Source organism: Lampris incognitus, chromosome 8, assembly GCF_029633865.1.
Source record: "Lampris incognitus isolate fLamInc1 chromosome 8, fLamInc1.hap2, whole genome shotgun sequence".
Classification (NCBI taxonomy): domain Eukaryota; kingdom Metazoa; phylum Chordata; class Actinopteri; order Lampriformes; family Lampridae; genus Lampris; species Lampris incognitus.
The window spans coordinates 37,219,985-37,225,984 of NC_079218.1; the positions used below are offsets into that span (position 1 = coordinate 37,219,985).

The 6,000-nt window shown below is 41.9% G+C and overlaps 1 pseudogene; it reads left to right on the top strand.

The window, feature by feature from the left end:
- LOC130116376 (sodium- and chloride-dependent betaine transporter-like) overlaps window positions 1–1,401 on the top strand; it is a 32,596-nt pseudogene extending 31,195 nt beyond the window's left edge.
- The last annotated feature ends 4,599 nt before the right edge of the window (window positions 1,402–6,000 follow it).

Genomic DNA, 6,000 nt, shown 5'->3' on the forward strand with positions numbered 1-6,000 from the left:
CAGTCACTATTCTAGGAAAAGGCCTATACATGCAACTACTCACATTCATTCATTCATTCATCATCAGCCACTTCTCCGGGGTTGGGTCGCGGTGGCAGCAAGCTAAGTAGGGCACTCCAGACATCCCTCTCCCCAGCAATGCCCTCCAGGTCCTCTTGGAGGATTCCAAAGCGTTCCCGGGCCAGATTGGACATGTAGTCCCTCCAATGAGTTCTGGGTCTACCCCGGGGTCTCCCCCCAGTTGGCTGTGCCCGGTAAACCTCCAAAGGAAGCAGCCCAGGAGGCATCCTAATCAGATACCCGAACCACCTCAACTGGCTCCTTTCGACACGAAGGAGCAGCGGCTCTACTCCAAGCTCCCTCCGGATGTCCGAGCTCCTCACCCTATCTCTAAGGCTGAGCCCAGACACCCTATGGAGGAAACTCATTTTAGCCGCTTGTATCCGCGATCTCACCCTTTCAGTCACTACCCAAAGCTCATGACCATAGGTGAGGCTTGGAACGAAGATGGACTGATAAATTGAGAGCTTTGCCTTCCGGCTCAGCTCCTTCTTCACCACAACGGTCCGGTACAACGTCCGCATTACTGCTGATGCTGCACCAATCCACCTGTCAATCTCCCGCTCCATCCTACCCTCACTCATGAACAAGACCCCAAGATACTTGAACTCCTTCACTTGAGGCAACAACTCATCCCCAACCCAGAGGGAGCAATCCACCATTTTCCGGTAGAGAACCATGGCCTCCGACTTGGAGGTGCTGACTCTCATCCCGGCCATTTCACACTCAGCTGCAAACCACCCCAGTGCACGCTGGAGGTCACATTCTGATGAAGCCAACAAAACCACATCATCTGCGAAGAGCAGAGATGCAATTCTAAGGTTCCCAAAACAGACACACTCCTCACCTTGGCTGCGCCTTGAGATCCTGTCCATGAATATCACAAACAGAATCGGAGACAAGGGACAACCTTGGCGGAGTCCGACACCCACCGAAAACATGTTTGACTTTGTGCTGAGAATGCGTACACAGCTCTCACTTTGGTTATACAAGGACCGGATGGCTTGTGCAACTACTCACATCTATGAGTTATTTAGTCTACATTTCACCTACATTTACTTGTGTGTCATTGGACTATGAGAGGAAACCCACACTAACACAGAAAACGTGAACTAACACAAAAGTCCTTAGATTGAACCAAGGTACTTCTTGCTGTGAGCAACAACAGTGCTACCTACTAAGCCAAGCTCAAATTTATTATTATTTTTAACTAACTTTCATCTTTTTTCCAAGGGAGGGATATACCAGCTCCAACTGTTGGATCACCATGTTTGCAGTGGCACAACATTGTTGCTCCTCTCTCTCTGCCAGTCTGTCAGCATTGCCTGGGTCTACGGTTAGTAAATATAGACCCACCACCGCTTTATCCAGCTGGGTATCTCACAAAGTAGGAATTTCACTTTGCAGTTTATCCTCGCAATACTGAATCTGCAAAACCAAACTTGAATTGCAAATTGAATGTGATTTGGTCCACATATTGATTATTGCTTGCCAAAAATGGGATATTTCGGATAGTTTGAAGTTTTCAGGCTAACTTTCTTATCCCTGTCTGTGAGATACCATTCAGATTATTAGAAAACTAATTTACGTAGATTGGGATACCCCTTTTATTAGCTGGTGTGGCGAACTAATGAGGATTGAATAGCCAACAAAAATAAGAAGCTTGATGAGGAGATTTTCTTTTCCTTTTTTTCTTTTTTGATTGCTTTTCTTCCTTACCCATGCATTAATGCCTTCAACCCTATTTTGGGGAATTCTCAGTGAAATTCTACTGATGCAGCATTCTTTTCTGGTTTCAGTATATTTCGGTCGATTTATCTAAAAATCATGCAGTCTATATTGAATCAAACCATAGACAACCTCAATAACCACCGGGCCGTTCTGCCACCCTAACAATAAGCCAGGGAAATGTTTCTTAGTTAAGATGTTTGTTTCGACATAATACAAGAACTTGTGTTAGGCAAATGCTTTTGTGCAAATGTCAGTGCTTCACTTGGCTAAAATATCCTGAAATAAGAATAACGTGTCTATATTACAAGCTTGTTCTTTTCTTCTATCATAAGCTGTTTGTTTGTGGCATCCATGTTAACTTTAATTTCACTGCGATGTTCACGGTATTCTGTAAATGTACAGATGCATCCTTCCCATCCACTTAATGTAATGCATTTAGCATGTTTTGAATCTCAAAAGCTAATAGATATATGTTAAAAGTACATTAAAAATTAAATATTACCTCATGTTTGGTACACCAAACAAAAATTCATCCATCAAAAATGTTTTCAGAACGGTTTCAATTTTCTGCATTTTTTCGTATCCGTTAAAGGAATTTCACAGTGCACAGCGACACTTTTCCTGTGACATAACAAGACGTCTGTGTCCCCATCACAAATATACTGGTAGACACTGTTTAGGATCAATTCTTAATGTGTGATTTGAGTTTTGCTAATACTATTGCATCAAACTGGGACACAGACATCCTGAAGTAGATTTTGAAGTGATCGGGATCAATCAATCAATCAATCAAGTTGCATTTTATATAGCGCTTTTCTAGCTTCAACGTCCACTCAATGCGCTTCACATTTCTGGTCAAATCTGAATTTCAGACACCTGTTATAAGCCGTTTTCTGTACAATCGCTACCTATTTCCTATGCGTAAGGCCACCGAAATGTGATTTACAACGATTTAACTTATTCACACGTGTATTACAAAAAGATTTGACATGGGCCGTTTGAGACTATTGACATTAAGCAGACTAGTGACAGACCTTAGTCGGTATGCAGATAATGGATTGTCGACAGCAGTGGAGTGGTCACCAGAAACTACAAAGTAATTTTCCTGCACCTAACATTACCATTTCCATTATTACCACGTGGGAATGAATAAGAGCCTCTGAATAGCACACAGGCTTTGCACATTAACACGGCCGAATGGGTTTCCATGTTAACTGTTCGAATAGATTTAATAATTTCAGCGCATGCCCGGCTAACCACGTGCATAAAAATCGGTTGTCACTCAACAAGTCAAACAGACGGACGAATGGATGATGTTGCTGACTAGTGAGCCACTATTGCAGCAGTGTTGTCAACCAGCACTTGCTACCATCAACCATTGATGGTTGGCCTAACATATTTAAAATCCTGTGACTTTGCAACTATATCATTCATAACTGCTTGATTTTCTAGTAACAAAAGATGTGAGATGAGTATTAATCTTAACAATATGAATGGATATTCCTCCCAAATTTGCTGATTACACTGCGGCCGTATCCACGTGTCACTTTTTCTTGCGTAGTGGGCGGGCAGCTTGCTCACATACACAAACTCAACGGCCTGTGTCGTTTAAAAACACAAGGCGAAACAAATAACAGCTCAATACCACATTAGCCAATATCTTATAGAAGTTGTTAATTACAGGATAGTTTTGCAGGTCCTGTATCAGCTTGTGAAATTCTCCCTGCTCTTGATGCCTTCTCAAATTAGATATAGCTTGTAATGAGTCGTATTTTGCTTTAAATTTCTCCTCAGAAGAGAGAGAACCAAGTTGTCCTCACTGCTTGAGGACTCACTTTTGTTTCATATTGCAAATTTGCGCACAAAAAAAAGAAAAGAAAATGTATCCGACTCAGTTTGCAAGTTTCTTTGCATAATGATTTTTTTTAAATATAATTGTTGTCGTTATTTAAAAAGAAAATGCATGTGAAAAATTTGGATATGGTTGGCAAAAGCATTTAGGTTCATTTTTGTACCTAATTTGCAAGACCAGTTGCTCCAGTATTTGGAAGTCCATGATTTGCTGGAATTTTGCCTTCAGCATTTGGTTTGTCACATGCAAGTGTCATTTAACTAGTGTTTGGCAGTGGCACATTAATCAGAATCAGAATACTTTATTCAACCCCGAGGAGAAACTTTGATTTCTTGGCAAGAACCTGTAAGACTTTGATGGCTCTATTTTAGAACTAAGTGTTTTCCTCACCTGCGTCATGTTTGGAAACATTCAAATGCAAACCATCAATGTAGTGGAGTAAACATAAAAAGCTGAAAAAAGCAGTATTAACCACTTTTGCAGACAAAATTAAAGATGATGCATTGTCTGATGGTATTTTTGATGTTTTCACCAGCTCATTTGTTCCTGGTTTTGCACTATCTTTGGAGCTTTCATTTTATGCATAAATACGTTCTTTTTAAAAAAAATTTTTTTAAGGAAAGCCTGTGGCTCAAGCAATATTATACACACATCATGCAAAATTAATGTTATTATTTTGTTTTATTGTTGTGGTTGTCATTTATTTTGTTTTTAACAAGTTAATCTCTGCTTAACTTTTGACTCTTCTCTCTCTAGCATTTCTTGTTGCTGTGCCGCCCTGTGGACGACCTTGGCCCTAAACACAAATGTCTCCCTTCACGGGAAACCAATGGTACAGTTTCCCATACTGAACTCAAACTGTTGCCCTACACGAGAGCAACTGAGGCGGCTCAGTGAAATTGAAAGGGTTCTTGGATTGAGAGATATATGTTAAACTTACCATTGGCTGTAGTTTTTACCTTGTTTGTTAAGTATAAGCTAAAATAAATGGTATTATACAAACATTATAATACTTATGTGAAATTTCACTTTTAGCCATGGGATTTGACTTTTGAGTAGGACTCATGCCACTCTCTCCATGGACATAAGAATCTTTTTATACTGTGTGTATGTGTGTGTGTGTGTGTGTGTATATACAGTGCATCCGGAAAGTATTCACTCCCCTTCACTTTCTCCACATTTTGTTATGTTACAGCCTTATTCCAAAATAGATTAAATTCCTTTTTTTCTCATCAATCTACATACAATACCCCATAATGACAAAGTGAAGAAGGTTTTGTAGAATTTTTGCAAATTTATTAAAAATAAAAAACTGAAATATTGCATGTACATAAGTATTCACACCCTTTACTCAGTACTTGGTTGAGGCACCCTTGGCAGCGATTACAGCCTCAAGTCTTCTTGGGTATGAAGCTACAAGCTTGGCACACCTATATTTGGGGTATTTCTCCCGTTCTTCTCTGCAGATCCTCTCGAGCTCTGTAAGGTTAGATGGGGAGCATCGCTGCACAGCTATTTTCAGGTCTTTCCAGAGATGTTCAATGGGGTTCAAGTCTGGGCTCTGGCTGGACCACTCAAGGACATCCACAGACTTGTCCCGAAGCCACTCCTTCGTTGTCTTGGCTGTGTGCTTAGGGTCGTTGTCGTGTTGAAAGGTAAACCTTTGCCCCAGTCTGAGGTCCTGAGCGCTCTGGAGCAGGTTTTCATCAAGGATCTCTCTGTACTTTGCTCCATTCATCTTTCCCTCGATCCTGACTAGTCTCCCAGTTCCTGCCGCTGAAAAACATCCCCACAGCATGAAGCTGCCACCACCATGCTTCACTGTAGGGATGGTATTAGCAAGGTAATGAGAGGTGCCTGGTTTCCTCCAGACGTGACGTTTGGCATTCAGACCAACGAGTTCAATCTTGGTTTCATCAGACCAGAGAATCTTGTTTCTCATGGTCTGAGAGTCTTTTAGGTGCTTTCTGGCAAACTCCAAGCGGACTGTCATGTGCCTTTTACTGAGCAGAGGCTTCCGTCTGGCCACTCTACCATAAAGGCCTTATTGGTGGAGTGCTGCAGAGATGGTTGTCCTTCTGGAAGGTTCTCCCATCTCCACAGAGGAACGCTGGAGCTCTGTCAGAGTGACCATCAGGTTCTTGGTCACCCCCCTACCAAGGCCCTTCTCCCCCGATTGCTCAGTTTGGCTGGGCGGCCAGCTCTAGGAAGAGTCCTGGTGCATCCAAACGTCTTCCATTTACGAATGATGGAGACCACTGTGCTCTTCGGGACCTTCAAAGCTGTAGACATTTTTTTGTACCCTTCCCCAGATCTGTGCCTCGATACAATCCTGTCTCAGAGGTCCACAGACAATC